We start from the raw sequence: 20,354 nt of genomic DNA, 5'->3' as shown, positions 1-20,354 counted from the left end.
CCGGAGCCTTGGACTCCACCCACATACGGGGGCGGAACTACTGGAGGCGCGGGGAAGGGTGGAGCAGCATCAAGTACTGGCTCCTCCTCTAGATTTTCCACCTCCCCAGAACTGGATTTATTACCCTTCTCACAGCAGGCTTTTACACCTGTTGTTTCCCATTTTTTCTTTTTTTATCTTAGTCTTACATAATTGTTGTAATAACTTGTCCAATTCCTCAGAACTGTCTGAGCTACTTGTGTCCTTGGGAGTTTTTAACTCAGTCAAGTCTGGATAGAGCCTTCTCCTCTGTTTAACTTCAGACTCCCTTGTCTGTTCACCACTCTTACTCCTAATACTTTCTGCTACCTCGCTATGTGACCCCTCCGATTTTTCTTCATGCAATTGCTCAAGAACGGCTTGACCCTCGCTCACAGCTTTCTGGCATTTACCATCCATTATATACCCCCTCACTAATTTCCAAAGTGGAATGGTACCGCCCTTTAAAGTTTCTTGTTTGTAATCAAAATCCAGATATTTTCCTAATTTGTCCCAACTGGGAATCGTGAGACTCCCTGAAAAAGCAAACCAAGGAGCTACAGAGTCAGTCTCTTCTAAAAACCTCTGTAATGTGCTCCTGACAGGAGAGTTACAGGAGAGTTTGAAATAAACAAAGGACAGGAGAGTTTGAAGTAAACATGTTGTGATGAAGAAAAGGTGCCTAAGCTAGAAAATGTGTGAAATAGATAAGGATAAAAGGTAAACATGTTTTGAGGTATTTTAGCACAAAACAAGTGTGATTTTCTAAGATAAGCAAAGATGTAAACAAGATGTGATGTAATAGAGACGATCTGTTAAGATAGGATAAGAAATAGAAATTATGGAATAAACATGTTTTTGGTTTAAAGTATTGTAAACAACTATAGTATTTAAAGGCCAGGAAGGCTGAGCTCTTTGGCCAGTTCAGACTCACTATGTGTGGGTCAACATCGAGCGAACTGAGTCCCACCAGCCTCTGTTCCTGTGCCTCGTGTGATGTGATGTGATGGAGTGAATAAACCGGGCATTCGAAAAGGCATCTCGCGTGTGGTGGCTTCTTCTTTCAAGACACGGATCGTCGGCCGGGAGAGGTTACCTGGGGCAGGGGCAGCCGTGACTTCAGGACCACCCGGGAGCGGTCGGAGGACCTCGCCGCCGTCCTTTGCTCGTGTCAGCTGGCGTAGTCGGCAGGATTCGATCGGGAGAGTGCACAAGGAAAGAGAGGGGTAAGTGCCTTCCCCAAAACGCACCTTCACAATCCGACCTCCGTTTGTGGCCCGAAGTGACCGTGAGAGTCCGGCACCCGGGAACCCAGCGGAATGAGGAGGGGAACGCACCCGCTTAATCCTTTAAGGTGACGGCGGACCCCATGTGAATGGGCTGGTGTAAAGAAAGGATAGGAATTTGGGCTCGACTGAAGTGGGAGGAGCATTTGGGGAAACTCCTGAACCATATAGAAACGTATAGCTGGATCCAGTGGAATTGGTCTTTATATAAAATAAGAATATACTTCAGCATAGTAAAATGGGCATACGAGATACAATAGCAAAGCTGAAAAAGTGCACTCTACAAAGAAAAAATTCAGAAAACAGTGACAGTGAGCTAGAAGCTCAGTTGCCATGGCAACCACTAGAGAGGATAGTTCAGGCGAAAATGCCTAAGTTCCAAAAAGGAACCACCGTGGAAATAGCCCTAAGCAATCCACAGATAGTGAAACCAATAATAGAAAGGGCCAATAAACGTGAAATCCCGGGAATCTTATGTAAGATCATTAATGACGTAGGCGAGGACAGACTTAAAGGAAAACGCCTGGTTCAGGAAGCGCTTAAGAAATGCAAAAATCCTTTCCTACAAGATACCATAGATAATGAGCCATGTTATAAGTCAGAGCCTGTATCAATTATTAAGACTTCCACGCCCAGCAGGGGACGCCCTGACGGGTTGGAACAAATAGTAGAGACTAGAGATATGACTAGACCAGAAATGTTACAATTGAGGCAGGATTTCTCACAGAAAGGATCAACTGATGGAGAATTTTTATATAATGTGTGGTCAAAAGGAGGAGAAAGCCTCAGACTCTCGGGGCGAGAAATGCAATTAGTAAATATTCAGATAGACCACCCCGGAGTGATGGAGGCGATGCAAAGAATGATTGAAGAAGAGCCATTAGAAGTAAAAACATTATTTAATTGGATAGCTAGCGCATGGAGAGAAGGAATTCCCCAATTAGATCTAGGGGCTTTTGAAGGCAAGGTCCAGTGGAAAACCCCAACGGAAGGTATAAGGATGGTAAAAAAACTGGGAGTTTTCTGCAAAGTTTATGATGAGAATCAAGGACCGCCACTACGGTGTAGATTAAACCCAATGCTCAGACGAATAATAGTAAAGGGGGCACCGGAACAGCATCGGGTACTCCTTTCCACGATGCTAGCAGGAGCCACAGACCTTTGGGATGTGGTGGAATTTTTAAAACAGCATAGAGAATTGCAGATCGAAAATAAAATGTCTTTTGAAGCCACCCTGACGTACATGAGAAAAAACTCTTGGGGAGTCACGCCTGGCCAGCGTCGGCTCCCCTTCAGAGGGCCATTCCAGGAACAGCAGCGTCAGGGGAGGAGAGATTATCGCAATCTAAAGCCAGGTCAAAAATGGCAAGGACAGAAATTTACAAACTTAAAAATACGGGGTCCAGACAGCAACCCCCGGGAACAATCAGAAAACCAGATAGGAGGGGTAAATTACAACCGAAGATACACAGAAACCCGATACCAAGCCCCTCAAAGCGCACGCAGGTGGCCAGCGAAAACTCGCTTCGGCGACCCGCGTTTCAATACAGTGCGTTTTGGAATGCAGACTCGAGACCATTCATTCAGCTAACTTTTATTATAGATGGACAAACATGTTCAGACTCGTTTCTGGTGGATACTGGAAGCGAGGTAACTATTATAAGAAATGATTTTGTAAATAGAAAAATAGAAGGAGAGAATGTAAATGTTCAGGGAGTGTCCGGGTATATCCAAACCATGAAGAGATGTAGAGTAAAACTGCTGGTTTATGATAAGGAAATGGAAGTGTCAGTCTTGGTGGGTGGAGTACCACACTCAGTGTTAGGGATAGATGAGATAAGAATGCTATTTGGAGAATGGTTGCCTATCAAGAGAATTAAGCATTGTTATGCAGGCAGCATTCCAGAGGTGATAATTGAGCCCGTAAAGCTGCCACGAATACCACCTTGTTTTACAAAACAATACCCCATAAAGGGAGGTCATGAGGAAATATCAGAGGCCATTAAGGACCTGTTGAATAAGGGAATAATAGAAAAAACTCAGTCTTTTCATTACAATAGCCCAGTGTGGCCAATAAAAAAGCCAAACGGGAAGTGGAGACTCACAGTAGACTATAGAAATGTAAATAAGTTAACTCCTACCATGCCGGGTTCTTTGCCTGACATTGACAGTATCTATACGGAAATTAGAAACTTTTCGCCCACATGCTTCTGTGCTATAGATCTAAGTGACATGTTTTTCGCAGTACCTCTTCATAAGGATAGTAGAGAGATGACAACTTTTACGTGGAACTCAGTACAATACCAGTTCACAAGAGTGCCACAAGGATATAAAAATAGTCCAATCATAGCACATAACGCTTTACAACTTTCATTAGGAAGATTACAATTACCAAGAGACACTAAAATATGGACGTATGTTGACGATATTTTATTAGCTGGCAGAAATACAGAGACCCTAACTACTGCCAAAGATATGCTAATAAAGACCCTAGTGGAAGCAGGGTGGAGCATAAACCCAGAGAAGATTCAAGGACCGAGCGCCTCTGTAAAATATCTAGGCATCGTATGGAACGCTAATGGTCCGACAGTGCCACCTACCGTCATAAACAAGATAGAAAACCTAGCATCACCTAAAAACAAAGCCATGGCACAGCAAGCAATAGGAATTTTAGGATATTGGAGACTACACATTCCATATCTACAAGTATTATTGGCACCAATATATAAAATAATAAGGAAAGCATCAGATTTTGTATGGACGGATGCACAAGAAACTGCATTTCGTCAGGCAATTGAATATATAAAAACATTTTCCCAATTATATGTGCCACAGCTAGGAGAAATAATTATTTTAGACATTGTATTCGCCAATGGTTTTGGTAACTGGGGCATTTATACAAAGAGTCACGGGCAGACAAAACCAGTTGGATTTTACTCCAAACGTTTCCCATATGCAGAAAATAAGTATTCTTTCTTTGAAAAAACTGTTTGGACAGCTTATTGTGCTTTTCAGTCTCTAGGGTTTAATATATCCAATAGACAGGTGATGATAAGATGCCCAATGCCTATATTAGATTGGGCTAAGATGCCAGATAATGCATTAACAGGGCTACCAATTGAAGGGAAAGTAATGCAATGGAAATGGTATATAAATAATCTAGCCCAAGATACCTCAATGATGGGAAGTTCAAAAATTACAAAATTAACTGAAAGTGTAAACGCCCAGCCTATGATGCCTGTTCCAGTCCCAATAGTGGAACCAAAAGTAACGCCTATTGGAAGATGGGGAGCATCCGAGACACATGCTAATGCCTGGTTTACGGATGGCTCCAGTGCAGTGATAGGAAAGAAAACAAAATGGAAAGCAGTTGCATTTAGGCCCCGTGATGGTAAAATTCTATCTAAAGAAGGTTCAGATGATTCTGCTCAATTGGCTGAACTCTTAGCAGTCCGCCTCGCGGTGGAAGAATCCATAAAGGAGGGAGTAAAATATGTACATATATTTTCAGATTCATGGGCAGTGTGTAATGGTATTGCAATTTGGTCAGCAAAGTGGAAATTAACTGACTTTACAATAAATGGTAAAGATGTATGGGGAAAAGATACATGGAAATGGTTAGCAGAAGCTCCAATCCAAATCCTGATCACTCACGTGGACGCCCATACAGGACACCAGGATAGTATTTCTAAGAATAATGATATCGCTGATAAATTAAGCAAAATTCCAATAAGAGTAAATGCCATTAAATTGAGAAATCCAAACCAATGGGAGGTAGACAAAGCCTCTGATACAAAATTAACTTTAAAACGTAAACCTAATTGGCATGTGGTCAAACCACCAATGGAATCTGATATCACATTGGATGAAATTAAACAAATCCATGCAAATCTTGGACACATTGGAACACATGGTCTGTACCAATGGTTCAATTCTAGAAATATTAAGACAACCTGGAACAAATGTAAACAAGCTATCACTGGCTGTGAAAAATGTGCAGCCAGTGGGAGCAGGTTTAGACGTAATCCACCAAGCACAAGAACGGCCCCAGCAGGATTTAACCAATTGGTGCAGATTGATTATATTGGGCCATTGAGAAATGGAAAATATGTATGTAATATGGTGGATTGCAGCACAGGCCTTGGAATGGCTTACGGATGTACAAAAGCAAACCAAACGTCCACCATAAATTGTGTATGGACATGGTGTGCCCGATATGGATGTCCATGGAACATAGCCTCAGATCAGGGAACTCACTTTACTGGAGCACGTGTTCAAAAATTGGCAGATGTATTACAAATTTCATGGGATTTCCATTTGGCTTATAACCCCACTGCAGCAGGTGCAGTGGAAAGATTCAATGGGTTACTAAAAACAAAATTACATATGTTAATGGACACGATGCCTTTTGAAAAGGCCCTGCTAATTGCAGTCTTTGAACTTAATTGCAGGCAGAGGCTACATAGGAGTTCCCCTTTTGAGGAAGTGTTCAACAAAGTTATCGAATATCAGGAGGAGGACGAGGAAAAACCATCGAATCGTGCATCAAAAGTATGGATTAAAGATAGAAACAGTACAAAGGTAACTAAGGGTGAAATCATTGCCGATGGGCAAGGAAATACATTTTGGATATCAACTAGTAAAGGAGACCTTAGGCTAACTAAAGATAAAGATGTATGCACGAGATAATGTATATCGACAGATCTGGAGCTTTGTGCTATTCATAATCATTGTTGTGTATGGTTGTGCCTTGTTATCTGGCTACTTTCATTGTAATGAGTGGCAAAAACATAAGAACAACACATGTATAGGATCCATAGGAGAGGAAAAACTGAAAAATGTTATGAGATGTGTTATACTTAATTATACAGTGTGTTTTTGGTAGACATCTTAACATAATAACTATGCTGCTTCAACGCTGGACATTGTTTTTTGCTATTATTTGTGTAACAACAGACAACACTGCTAGCACTGATAGTGATGCTAGCAGCAGTAATGATGCTGATGTTGGCACTACTACCACCACTACCATCTCTACTACTACTAAACCTACTGATACAACTGCTGCATGGAAATGGATTGAGTCACAAAGTTTGTCAAAAAGTCAATGGTCATATAAGCGATGGGTAGAAGAATACCTACAGTTTCCACAGTCTATGAAAGAGGTAAGCAATGGCACTGTAATACCACAATACTGGAGATCAAGAAAGTTTCTGCAGAATCTAACAGCAATTCAATACTTATACTATCACAAATATGCATTTTGCACCCACTTTTACAGACATTATGCACCGACATCTTGTACATCATTTTACGAATGGAATACTACAGGCATCTATTCACCTTTATTCAGGACTGTGTCAGAAGGTGGATACACGAATGCATATGAAACTAACCCGTTGCGATGCCATCTGATGGATGCCATTCTGGACCAATGGGCACAGAAACCACATTTTGTGTATCATTTCCGGAAAATGAAAGAAAGTACGTGGATAACACAATATAATGCTACAGCAGCCTTGCTGAAAAGACCTGCAGAAGAAATATATGTTATGGAACCAGATGATGACAGCGATCTCTTCACTTGCAAAAAAGCTACAGATATCAGCATACCTGCATTACCGTTCCAAGCGTGGGCAAGTAACCAACAAAATGATTATCACGCATTTGATTATGAATACGAAGAAGATGAAGCCTCTCATTCCTCTTTCGACTCCTACGAGATAGAAGACGACAGGAAAACTACCCGCACTAATGACAGCGCAATTGATGATGACACAACAACAACTATCAAGACAACAACTATGGGAATAGACCTCCTACCCTACGATGAGTCCCAAGAAGTGCTTAACAAATGGTATAGTCATCCACGACATCTGCAAGGAGCAAGACCAGTCAAAAGATGGCCAGAAGCTCTAAAGAAACCATATGGAGCCTATTGTCCAAAAGAATTACAGGACTATTTGGACTTGATGAGTTCTGAAGATCATAAGATGACAATCTGGTTAGATGACTTGCAAAACAAAACTTTGAGATACACAGACTTTGTAACATGCGTTGCAGATTTTCCAAACCTTCCGATATTTGGTGCATTTGACATCCTGTCTACATATCGCTCAGACGTACATATCTCCAACACATCATTCATGCCAGTGGAAGATTGGTGGAAAGTGCTGACTTTGGGAACAGAAACATGGAGATCACCAGTGGTATTGACTGACCCAATCCCACAGCCATTTACGCATAATATGGCACGACGGACGTATACACCACCAAGTAAGCTTAAAAATATAGGTTATGTGTGTGTTCGCAGTATTTTTGGAGAAATGCAAAATAGGTCAACTGGTGTTGCATTCATAGGACGCGTATGTTTTCCTTATGACCTAGGACTGATAAAGTTTTGCAAATACAGGTATTGGTATAAGGTAGCAGGACAAGTAATGGACACAATGTCCTATCCGCAAATAGTACCATGCATGTTCCTGCATCCTTCCAGACTAGATCCTACGTGGCAGACACCACTTTTTCCCATGTTCCACCATGAAGGATGGATCTTATATCATAACATAACCAGACGATATGCATTCAAGAATACAGTAGAGGAATGGGACACAACAGAAATAAACGAAGGTGTATGCCATGAACGACATTCCGACGTCTGTAACAATCAGTTTGTAACCTTTAATCAATCATTCTGGACTAATAATAGAATCCTGAACAGAACACAAAATCCCATGTGGAACTGGACATGGTGTTACAATTTTTCAAAGGAGAACTGCATACCAGAAGAAGATCATACTGTTCTTCTTAATGCAACACATATACATCTAATAAGAAATAAAACACATGAAGCGTTTGACTCACCATGGCAACCAGTTTTAGTAATCACACCAACAGACATACATAAAGGAATAAAATGGAACGTGTCATTCCTACAAGTAGACTATTCATTCAACGGATCAGCATTGGCAGAAAATGGAAAGCCATATTCAGACTTATCATATAAATTTTATGATCACTTTATGTCATCTTTAATACCTGTGTTTAACATATCTAACTCAACAATTAGAGACGCCCTACATAATATCAGTATACCTATGATGGCCAAGAAGAGAATCTACAACGACACAAAAGGAGTGCCTATAGCATTAGAAAGATCCAACTGCAGATGGTTCCCATCCAATATCGCCATAATACATGGAGTTCACAGATCCATTGAAGATAATGTGTCAGTATATGACATCCCAATGGATGCAGTCAATACTTCCCACATAACAACGTATTGGGAATCTACGGTGAGACACACATTGAAACCAAAGGCAACAGCATTAACATACAAATATCCAAAAATAGATGAAGTAACGTTATTAACAAAGAAGAATGTAATGGATGATGATGTAGAATCAGAAGATGGATGTCCAAGTACACAATTATGGGACACTAAGATCCGGTATCACGTAGAAGCTGCAGACAACAAGACTTTGAGATGGTGGATGACGGCAGGCATGGACTTTTCCAAATGGAAAAACGTAATACATACAGGAAAACTGCCATACTATTGGTATATGCTACTACCAGCATTAGAAGATGACAATTCCTGGTGGATGTATGACATTGTGTCTCATGATGTCTTACGAAATACAACGGACATTTATGACAGTTATGCAGGAAATCATAAAATATATGCCTATAAGATGACAATGAAAGACTGCAGAGTGACACCCGAATCACTCAAACCATGTTTAATATACAGAGGAGGATTCAACGAAACCAGGGGGTGGGTGACAGCCCACTACCCTAGAAGTGTCTTGTTCCCGCCAAAAGCAAAAATGACAACCACTGAAGCCCCAGCATATCTACCACTTCTAAGACAACCACTGAGATTCCTGGTGCACCCCGCGATCCAACCAGTGAGACTACGGCTCTCACTTGGACAAGCATTCAGGGATACCGAAGTATGCGGCTCAGAAAAATGGCAATATGTACTGCCAGATTTATTTTACAGCATAGCACGAAATGCCGCAGGACGACGTCCGTTACAGCTAGCAGCGGTAGGTGCTTTCATCGCTGGAGCTGCTCTTGGAGCATTGATCGCCGGTGCAATGACAGAAGAACTCAGAGTTGAAATTAGTGCATTAAAGAGCTTACAAGGTAAACAAGCATCAGTGATTGCAGGCATATCGAAAAATTTACACTCTGCATCAATACTAATTGATAGAATTAATATAGAACAAGCAATGCTAAAGAAACAAATTGATATCCTCAATACAGTGGTACAAACGACAAATGAAATGTTTGAATCAAGGTTGAAGCATCTAGAAGCAAACCAAGAATGTGCTCATATAGCAGCAATGTTAGAGGCATCATTAGAAGATTTACGAGTTTTGTTCCAAACAGGTATAGGTATGGAAACAGCAACTTCTTTCACAGTATTAGACCCAACACAAGACTCGCATTGTGATATGGGAGATTGTGTGATTCATCTATGGCAGATATCTACAACATCAGCGGTTATTGGATATCCAACAAAACCAGTACCACGTAAAGTCGGAGATACATGGTTATTACCATACGAAACTTTTTATTGGCTAACATGGAACGATACATCATTCTATGTCTCTGCAGATGCAACCTACAGTTTGGGTAAATCAACGATGATTGCTTTCAACTTAGTATCAGACGAACCCTTAACATCGGACGTAACAATCTCTATGCCACAAAGCACCTTGATGGACCTAGGTAACTACAGATTACTGACATGTCATCCCATGGACTATATGGTAAGAAGATGGCAAAACATCACTTATAATGAAACTCTACCATTGAAAGCAGGATGCCATATACATTATAACACTATGATGATTGAACACATGAACGCAACTCGTAAACAACATCCATTCCGACGAATTAACTCCACAGACCCAGATTACACCAATAGACTATTGTCAGACGTCATCTTTATCTCCAATCACACATTTGGTCTACACGTATTTGTACCACCTCCTCCAGAATCTCAACTATATGAGGAAGCAAAGAAAGCAGTGGAAACCCTAAACAAACAGTTTGCAGAACATGGTAAAATCATAGAAGCTGTTCATAACCAAACTACGAAGATGATACAGCAGTTTCAAGGTGAAACACATAAGGTTAAAGTATTGGTAGACTCAGGATATTTAATACCACGTGACTTTAAGTATACTTATGACTGTTCTGTGATGGGATTTTTCAGGAAGTTAGTTCATGCAGATTTTACGTGTATAATGAGATGGAATCCTTTTCATTGGTTTAAAGAAATTCTTTTCTATGGATGTTTATTTTTCCTTCTAGTAATATTAGTTAAGATTTGTTTGGCAGTGAATAAGAGAACTACTCAAAAGACAGTTGTAAAGCTTGATAAACAAATGTTTTACAGGAACCATGAACAAGCATAGGAAACGCAGAAGACAGTCTGCGCGTCGTACACAAAACGCAGAGCGGAATGAGGTTTTGCACTATGCAAGTTGTGAGCTATGCTTGAGTTTTCATGTACGTAACTTTTTCTGGTATGGTGCATTAAAATGTTATGATGAGGACACGCTATCTTTGTTGCTCCACTTGGTGAATACTTGGGCACCAAGCCATTGTGTTCTACATATAGAGATACAAGACAAGATACCTCGAGTTCCGTCAGTCATCGAGTTTATACGTCATGTATGGACTCATCAATGGTACATGACGATACATCGAAGAGAAGTGTCCAAATACGAAAGATACCCGGAACATAATAAGTTTTTGATGGGAATATTCACGGAATGTATGAGAACGGCACATCGAGAACAGAATGTACGAGGATGGCCATGGGCATGGTATATTAATAGTATCATTATTTTCAGGCAGGATGATGACGCCATATCCTCGACAATGTCTTTGTGTCGACCAGGAGCAATCTGTAATAGAGCACCATTCAATCCACTAGATTTGCAAACGCTTTGCTGGAGACAAATTATTCTTCCTTACTTTGTACACATGTGGAACTATACGCTTAGACACGCGGACTTACCGAAATTATATCAAGAATATGTAGGAAAAAATTTTCTTGATGCAGATTTATTTTGATGTGTACTTTTGGTTGAAAAATCAGTAAAAATAATAGCCATGTCTGTTGAGAATAGTTATTGGTCCTGCAAAAAGGTGGCGATTGAATAATAATGTCCTAATTATAAGTGAGCTGATCTTGTGGTACCCAGTGACGGGCAACTTCCACGCTTGTACTACAACCTAAAACAGGGGAAGGGGCCTCCCCAAAACGGGTAAGTAGTACAAGGGCAGTGGACGACCTAAGACAGGGGCTACTTGATTCCCTTTGCATGCAACCAATATAGAAAGACAGGAGACTTGAATACAAGTTTCCAGAAGGGTAATACTTATCCCTGGCCCCGAGGGCCCGATTTCGCCCAATTTATTGTGTTGCATGAACAAAGTGGCCAGCTCATTCGGACATGACACAAAATTTTTCTTTTAAAAATCCGCACCTAAAAAAGATATCTCACAATGTGCATGGACCCTTTCTATTCCCAACAATGACGGACATTTCAACAAATGTTTTAATTCTTTAATTTGTGCTATATCTACTTGTTGATAGGTGTTTTTACAACAACGTGTCTATGGATCGGATAGTAATAGAAAGAATCTTGGGTCGCCGAAAGAAAAACCAACTATGGAGACATGCTTGGAATTTGACCAAAACACCTCCGAGTACTCCGGTACCACTAGTTCCACTCTACGAAGAGACAGAAATAACGGGACCCCTGAGAGTATGCCACGGAGCAGTAATACTTTTGAAGAACATAACTGATGGACAATTGCGACATATGTTGGAAAACTATCCTAGCATTGTACCTTACCCTGTGTGCTGTGAAATTTGGAATTCTTTAGTTCAATATCTCCCGCTGTGTATTGTAGGATTTTGCACCTCTACAGGATGCAATCATTGTATGTTACAGTGATAGTTCTTGGACACCTTTGCAGGATAGCGGTGTCATTGGCTGTTTAACATGCAGTGGTATACAGCCACCGCCTGATGGATAGTCATTGATACCTTCACCCCTTTTTATTGGTCTCGGTATCAAGGGGGTGGAATGACAGGAGAGTTACAGGAGAGTTTGAAATAAACAAAGGACAGGAGAGTTTGAAGTAAACATGTTGTGATGAAGAAAAGGTGCCTAAGCTAGAAAATGTGTGAAATAGATAAGGATAAAAGGTAAACATGTTTTGAGGTATTTTAGCACAAAACAAGTGTGATTTTCTAAGATAAGCAAAGATGTAAACAAGATGTGATGTAATAGAGACGATCTGTTAAGATAGGATAAGAAATAGAAATTATGGAATAAACATGTTTTTGGTTTAAAGTATTGTAAACAACTATAGTATTTAAAGGCCAGGAAGGCTGAGCTCTTTGGCCAGTTCAGACTCACTATGTGTGGGTCAACATCGAGCGAACTGAGTCCCACCAGCCTCTGTTCCTGTGCCTCGTGTGATGTGATGTGATGGAGTGAATAAACCGGGCATTCGAAAAGGCATCTCGCGTGTGGCGGCTTCTTCTTTCAAGACACGGATCGTCGGCCGGGAGAGGTTACCTGGGGCAGGGGCAGCCGTGACTTCAGGACCACCCGGGAGCGGTCGGAGGACCTCGCCGCCGTCCTTTGCTCGTGTCAGCTCCGCTTCACTTTAAGTCCCTTAGAACGCAGTAACCCGTCCAAGGCCAGCAAAATTGGGCTTGAGGAAGTAGCACCCATACTGTTCCAAGCAGTGTAAAGAAAGTGAAAGTACAAACCCCGCTCTCTCCTTATTTACAGAGGAGCCTCTTATTTTATTTTATTTTTCCCCCGCTCTCTCTTTATCTACAGAGGAGCGTCTTATTTATTATTTTTTCCCGCTCTCTCTTTGATTACCGAGGAGCGCCCCGCTTTGATCGCGGATCCCACTTACCTGGGACTAACCGGTGCACCACCCCTGACTGCTGAAAGTTCTGGTTCCCGGGTCTCGGCACCACTTGTCGCGACCCCTTGCCCGCAAGGAAGACGCAACTCGGGAATCTTCTTTCAGCGGTTTATTCAGGCCCTTGATATTTCTTCTAATAATCCCTCGGATGCCCCTCCCAGCCTTAATATAGCATCTCAAGCCCCAATGCGAAGCTGCCACGTGGAACTTTCTCATAGGGTGCTGAAAAAACCATGCGCCAACTCTCCCAAATAAGGAGTTGTTTGTCACATACCACAGCGGAGTCAGCGCCATCTTGTAATGGCGACCATAATCTGCATAAGCGGCAGAAACGGCTCACCACACCCCTGTATTACCAGCTCTTTTTAATTGTATTTTATTTTATTTTTAGTTTTCATACAAAGTGTTGCTTAGTTGCTTAGAGACTTCTCATATTATTTAGGCTGAATTAGAAATTGTGATTCTACCGATTAAGTCTCCAAAATTATTAAGATTGCTGACATGAGCCACCATATGTGTGTAACCCCCCTTTTTTAAAAAAAAAGTCACTGCTTAACTTTTAAGACAATTTAAAAATAATGATGAATCATGGCTCCTAAAGAAGATAAGATTTGAATTTGGGTCAGGCATATTTGATATTGATATATACTTAAAAACTGTGGGCACACAAGAAATCATATTTGTAAGATCCTGTCTCAAAATTAAAAAAAAAAAAAGAAAAAATATAGCTCAGGAATAACATTTTCTCAGTTTAACCTCCAGTACTACACTCATATAAACACACACACACACACACACACACACACACACACAGCGAGTACTTGTGGGACTTTGAAAATATTTTTTGATACTGAACAGCTGTATAAATCTCATCTATTACAAAAGGCAGAATTAGTGCCATAATATCAGTAGTCCTTTAGCCTTATCTGTGTACAGAAATTTGATAATGTGATTTTACTCCTACTCTAGCCAAATGCAGAATGTATTCTCAAAACTTTGGATCAGGAATTTTCTTATTTTTATGGCTTATATAAACGTGTGGCTATGAAAGAGTACTTTTCAGGTACCTAGTCAGGAAATATTTTTTAAATAATTTTCTTTTCCTTTTAGAATACTGACTCCTTGATGACAACAAGTCCTGGGCCTGGGGGGAACTGGAGCTGGGTCCTGGCAGGGCCTCCCCAGGACCTGGGCAGGGACAGCTGTCCAGAACTGTCTGTCCATGGAGGGGGCAGGGAGGCTGTCACTAGGAGCATGCAGAGTTCCAGTCCCTGGGACCAGGCTGGATCAGCCTGCTGGCTCCATCCAGAGCCCGCCCCAAGGAATGCTGGAGGAGGCAGCCAGGATCAGAGACACCAGTTGTGCGCTCCCCTCCCCCAGTAACAGGGGACTAAAGTGGGTCAAGGAGGAAGGAGGGGGCCCAGGAGGGCTGGAGGAGGGGCCCAAGGGGCTCAACAAGGCACCCAGGGGGAGGGGACCAGAAGAGGATGCCTGGAAAGGCAAACCCATGCGTGGGGTGGGCCTGGGGGGCGGGGAGAGCAGCAAGGTGCTGTGCCTTTGGAGGTCCTCAAAACCGCCTCAGAATTAAGTACAGAGAGGCCTTGGTCCTGGCTCCTGCCCCAGAAGGCCAGTGCTTGCCTCTCCTCATCCTCAACCCTTCAGCCTCTTCCGGAGCTCACAGGCATGACTGGCCTTAGCCCTGGGGTCTCTGAGGAGCATCTCAGACTGTGGCTCTCTGGCTCAGACCTGGAGGGGAACCCGGTTGGGACCCCGCTGCCCAGCCAGAAGGTGGGTGCAGAGAAATGTAGGGAGACGAGGTCCAGCCAAACCCCAGGCTCAGTGGGACAACAGCCATGCCAGGCAAAGTCAGGTCCTGTTCACCAGGGAGAAAGGTAAGAGTAGGCTCTTGTCCCCACAAGAGGAACTCCTGGGGAGCCTGGGTGCAAAATGAAAGGGAGGCAGACAGGAAATGCCAAAGAGGGCTACTCCCCAGCTGGCAGAGAAGCCAGGCCCCAGACCCCCAGAGGAAGGGACTGGGGATCACAGTTTGATCCAGGAAGACATGGGCTGGTGGTCATCCTCCACCCCTGGCTGGCCCTGACTCAGTCATCGGCCTGTCTCCCAGCTCCCAGCTCCCCCCATGCAGCATGGACCCCCAAAAAAGAAACAACACCCAGGCAACTCGATATCGTCCAGAAACCTCCAGGGTCCCTGGGTTCCAGGAAGCCAGCAAAGGAGCGGGAGGAGGGCAGAGAATGCAGAGGGTCGATTCAGTAGCCGATTAGCTAGACTTCAGGAGGGAGAAGGGCTGGAGCTCAGAGCCCCTCAGCCAGCACCCGTGCCCCACAAATGGCAGCCTGAGAAAGCAGGCTCAGGAGGGGGCACACAACCACCCATTCTGCAGAGATGTCACAGCGAAGATGATGCAGACTTACAGGCCAGGCCCAGGGCCAGAGGGCAGTTGGGTGGAGGCAGAAAGAGGTCCAGAGGACAGAGCCCTGATTTGAGTCCCTCAGCAAGGCCACACACTCCCAACAAGCACATCCCAGTTTCCATGTTGAGCCAGTGGAGCACCTGAGGCCTGGGGGATGGGATAGGAAGGGACAGAATAAAAGAGAGGACTCTCCACCCCAAGTCTCTAAAAGAGGTGAGCACCTCTCACATGGCAGGGGAGAGTTGCTGGCTCAGCTGGGCCCAGCAATGGACACTGCTATGTTGTAGTAGCCAAGAAACCAAGAAGCAGGTAAAGCCCAGCCCAGTACCCACTCAAATGTTCCAGGACCTGGCCTCATCCTCCCACCCCTGATCAATCTAAGCTGCTTCTCCCCCACTTGAATCCCAGCAGCTTGCAAGGCCCAGAGTAGGAAGTAGGGTGGGGCTGGCCAAAGCTGAGTTCTCAGGGGAAACACAGTGTGTTAGGGTCTGAAAACAAGTCAGGATGGCGCCTGAAATTTTGCCATAGGGAGTGGTTTATGAAGTAATGCCAGTGAGCCATTAAGTGTGGAGATTCCTTATTGGTTGACTGCTGTATCTAGTTTATGTTAATTAAGTTAAGCTGTGTGGAATTTATATATACCCCTCCTGTCCTACAATGAACGGCTCCCACTCCTGCTGTATCAATGTACACAAATTGCTCGTCACCCCCCGGTTATTTTGCTGCAGCCGGACTGCGGCAAAAGTGTCTCCAGCCTCAGAGTTAATAACTGTTTGCCCATCTTTCCTCAAGACAAGCTCCTGGGGGAGGAGGACCACGATGTCAGTGGTTCACCAGGTATGTAGAAGCTGTCCTGGGAGTGACTCAGGCAGGCATGCTGGGTGGCATCAGGCCACCTATATGACCTTGGATCCCTATAAGCCGCCTCAGCTGCAGACAGGTGAGCATAATTGTACCAACTTCACAGAGCTGTTGATAGGGCTCATGAGAAATGGCTCATCAAGCACTCAACATGCAGCTGGCCCAGAGTATACCTTAGTAAGCACTAGATAAATATTCTGTCCCCTTCATCTCAAGTCCAAGTGGAAAAACAAACTCAGTCCTGGGAATCCACAGCCCTCTCCATTTCCCTAGAAGAGCCTGAGCAATGGGTATTTGGAGCCAGAAAGGAAATTCAGAATGAAGCCCGTTTGGAGACCCAATTTAAGTGGACTTGGGGATACAATGGCCCATGGGGGTAGCTGTTTTCCTACTGACCTAGCTAGATCCTGGTTGGACGGTGGTAGCTCAGTCTAGAAGACTCCGTTGGTAGTAAAGGGGCACTCACCAGCATCTCCTTTCCACCTCTAATACTAACATCAGGGTGAGGGGGAGACAGTCTCCATGGGACCTGGAGACCCAAGAAACAAACATCCCAACTGACAGATGGTCACAAGCCCTGCTGCAAGTGCAGCAGTACAAGGCTGCTGGCCTCTGTGGCCCTCCTTTCCTCTTTAGACAAACAAAAAAGGACCCTACAACCTATTCCCTGGCACTCGGAGGTACCAATGAGAACCTCTGGGGACCTTGAGGGTCAAAGCTCGAGGTCCAGGTGGCCTGCCCTGAGGACTCTTTAGACAGTCCCTATGTGCATGCACCAAGGGCCACCCCACAATGCCACCCATGCCAGGCAGTCTCTACCACTGTCCTTCCCTGGCTTTTCTTCACTTGGGCCCCAATCTTCCCGGGAGAGTCAGTCAGCACTCGTCCCTGCCCTTCCAGACATATGTGCCCAAGATTCCCTAGATTTCATCCTTTCAGGTCCTTACAGGCAGGGGCCACAGCCTCCTCTTCTTCTTCCTCCTTTGCAACCCAGGGGAAGGCACTCAGAGCCAGAGGAGACTACACACCTTCCTCAGCAGCCACCTCTTTTCATCCTGCACCAATGTCCTCTGCAATGTCCTCCCTGAGGACCCTGTCTAAGTCAGATAAGCAGAGCAGTCTCTCAGCAAGAAATTGCCTCTTGGTGGAATTGTTTACTCTTTACTGGGGTCTCACTTCCATATACCCCACCCCACCGACTGTCTGTTCCCCCAAGGTAGAGAGATTCCACAACAGCAAAAGGCCTGGCCTGGACTCAAAATATCTCTCAGAGGATACTCTGAGGAAGGAGCCTGTGCATGAATTTGAAATGGCAAACCCAGAATTATGACTACCATCTGCCTGCTAACCTATCTTTAATTTTTTGGACATGTGCAAATGCTCTCAGAACGGCCCCCCATGCCCAGATGCCCAGCCCATCCATGCATGCCTGGACACCCTACAGGGATGACAGGGTTCTGGAGTCAGAGAAGCCTGTATTTGGATTCTATCTGGTCCTAGCTGTCCTAGCTGTGCCTCAGTTTGCTCATCTCTAAAATGGAGATAATCATGGCCTTACTCATAGATACTGTGAAGCACATGTTAACGAATGAATGAAGTGAGTGCTCAGAACAGTCCCTAGGACCTGGAAAGTGCATTTATTTTTATTGCCATACATTTGGATGGTCCAGGCTGCAGTCAGGATGGCACCTGCCTCCTTTAACCCCACCTCAAATCTGAGGGCCAATCAGTGCTCAGGGACCCCAGGGTTCCCCCAAGGTGAACATCTGGCAAGCGGGGGTGTCAGCCCACCAATGGCTGGTGCCCAGCTGAGGGTGAGACTCCGCCGCAGCCGATGCCCCTCAGCACAGGGACTGGGACTCCACAGTCGTGGGGGGGTGCCAGACTGTGAGGAGCAGGCAGCCAGCTGCACTGAACAAGCCGGCCCCACCCAGGCAGCGCGAATGAGAGGGCAGCCTGCACCTTCCCAGGCAGACACCTGCCACGGCTGCTTTGTGCCCAAATCTGGCCTTGAGTTATTGCGCCTCAGCCTTAGAGCCCTCCTGTGCGGGGGGGGGGGGGGTGGGGGGGTGGGGGGGTTGGGGGGTGGGGGGTGGGGGGGTGGGGGGTGGGGGGGGTGGGGGTGGGGGGGTGGGGGTGGGGGGTGGCCCTATGTATTCCCCGGACAGAGGCCTCAAAAAGGTCCCGGGCCGCCCCCATGAGCCGGGCACACAAGGGCCCAGGAGGGGCCATGTTCCCAAGGGCTGGCCAGGCTCACAGGGTGGAGGGGCAGGAATAGCCCCCAGGCCCCAGGCCCCCTCCCCTGCCTTACCCGCCCTTGTCCCATTGCCACCACCACCCCCCAACTCCCCTTGTGACTCCTACTCCACTGCCTACCCCACCCCACCCCAGCCCTGCCCCCTCTCCAACCCTCACCCCCTTCCCCTTCCCCCCCCAGCTTCTCCTTTCCCTCCTTCCACCCCACTTCATTTGAATGAATGCATATAAAGTAAATTCACCCATGTGCATTCTCTCTGGATGCAAACCTATAAACCTAGGATTTCCAAACTTTGGGCTCCAAGGAGCCATCCTTACACTTCCCTGGGAGGGAGGAAAATAAACTAAGACTCAGCAGTAAAACAGCAAGGATGTGCAGGAGCAGAGTTGGAACCCCAGACCCATCTGCTCAGAATTCCCCCATACTCCAGAAGCTTAGGGGTCTCCAGGCTGTGTCCAAAGTGAGTCCTAGCCTGGGTCAGTGGCTGCAGGAAGCTCCCCCAGCACATCTTGCCTCTCCCCTAGGCACAGTTCTGCCACAAAGTCACTGTATAACCTTGGACACCTGACTTGCATCTCTCTGGGCAAGTCTGACCATCCATCCATATGAGAAGAATGCTCAGCTGAGGATTCTCCAAGATCCATTATTGCTCATGAAAAAGAAAGCCTGAGGCACCCACCTAAGCATCAATTAGTGCCAATATTAAATGAGATCCTGCCTATAAAGAACACAGGCTGGCACCTGTACCCAAGGGTGCTCTTCTGATTTTAGCTGCTCCTGTGGGTCTGATTTCACCCTTCATGGTCCAAATAAAATGCCATTCCCTATTTTTTTCCTGATTTCCCCTATCAAATAGAATCTCCCCCAACTCCCCCCGCCCCAGCTCTAAGCCGGGACCTCAATGCTGGATTGCCCTGTCTGGTATGGGGATTGAGGCCTCATACCCTTCCAGTCTATGGGCTCCCTGAACACATGGCTTCCTCTTAGTTCTCAGGCATCTTCCTTGGAGTCAAGGCTAAGCTCAGCTGGTAAGATGCTCTGGATTTAGATGAAAGAATGGATGTATGGAAGGGAGGTGGGGAAGGTCACAGCAGGACAGGAAATGACAACGCTGCACAAAATAATTCCATTCCCAGATTAGAACAAGTAACGAAATGGCAAATCTCTAATACAGGGAAATCAGGAAGAAAAGATTTCCCAGCACTTTGGAGGAGGCGGAGGAAGAGGAGACCACACACTGAGGCAAAGCCCAGTCCTACAGGCCCAACATGGGGCTTCAAGGATGCCACAAATCAAGGCAGCCAGGTTGGCATCCTGTAGCAGCTGCTCATTTCTTCTCCCCATCACAGAAAAACCAAGTGCGGGAGCCACTCGAGATCTGGCCTATGGGGATCTAACATAGGTTAGTAGGGGAGCTCACACCCAGCCAGGCTTAGTCTCCAAAAGAATGGCACCCCCCAAAGAGAGGACAAATGTTCTAATCTGGGAATGGTCACCAGATCACTAGAAAGTTCCTGTC

The 20,354-nt window shown here is 45.0% G+C and overlaps 1 protein-coding gene and 2 long non-coding RNA genes across 6 annotated transcripts in view; 1 reads left to right on the top strand and 2 right to left on the bottom strand.

The window, feature by feature from the left end:
* The window catches only part of LOC144376210 (zinc finger protein 519-like), a 92,398-nt gene that overhangs the window by 64,037 nt on the left and 8,007 nt on the right, over window positions 1-20,354 (bottom strand). The gene's annotated exons all lie outside the window — the stretch shown is intronic.
* On the top strand, window positions 615-12,862 carry LOC144376208 (uncharacterized). Of its 2 annotated transcripts, none has more exons than XR_013436433.1 (3): window positions 615-1,244; window positions 5,756-5,885; window positions 10,717-12,862. It is a non-coding gene; the product is annotated as an uncharacterized LOC144376208 (long non-coding RNA). The 2 variants fall into 2 exon arrangements; XR_013436434.1 differs by having other exon boundaries at window positions 1,105-1,244; window positions 11,926-12,862.
* Window positions 854-18,596, bottom strand: LOC144376209 (uncharacterized). The gene is made up of 2 exons (XR_013436435.1): window positions 12,920-18,596; window positions 854-11,815 (listed from the first exon to the last, which is right to left on the bottom strand). It is a non-coding gene; the product is annotated as an uncharacterized LOC144376209 (long non-coding RNA).

The sequence above is a fragment of the Ictidomys tridecemlineatus genome, chromosome 3, assembly GCF_052094955.1.
Source record: "Ictidomys tridecemlineatus isolate mIctTri1 chromosome 3, mIctTri1.hap1, whole genome shotgun sequence".
NCBI classification, from domain to species: domain Eukaryota; kingdom Metazoa; phylum Chordata; class Mammalia; order Rodentia; family Sciuridae; genus Ictidomys; species Ictidomys tridecemlineatus.
The sequence above is the reverse complement of the archived record's forward strand: the minus strand, read 5'-3'. Positions and strand labels throughout refer to the sequence as shown.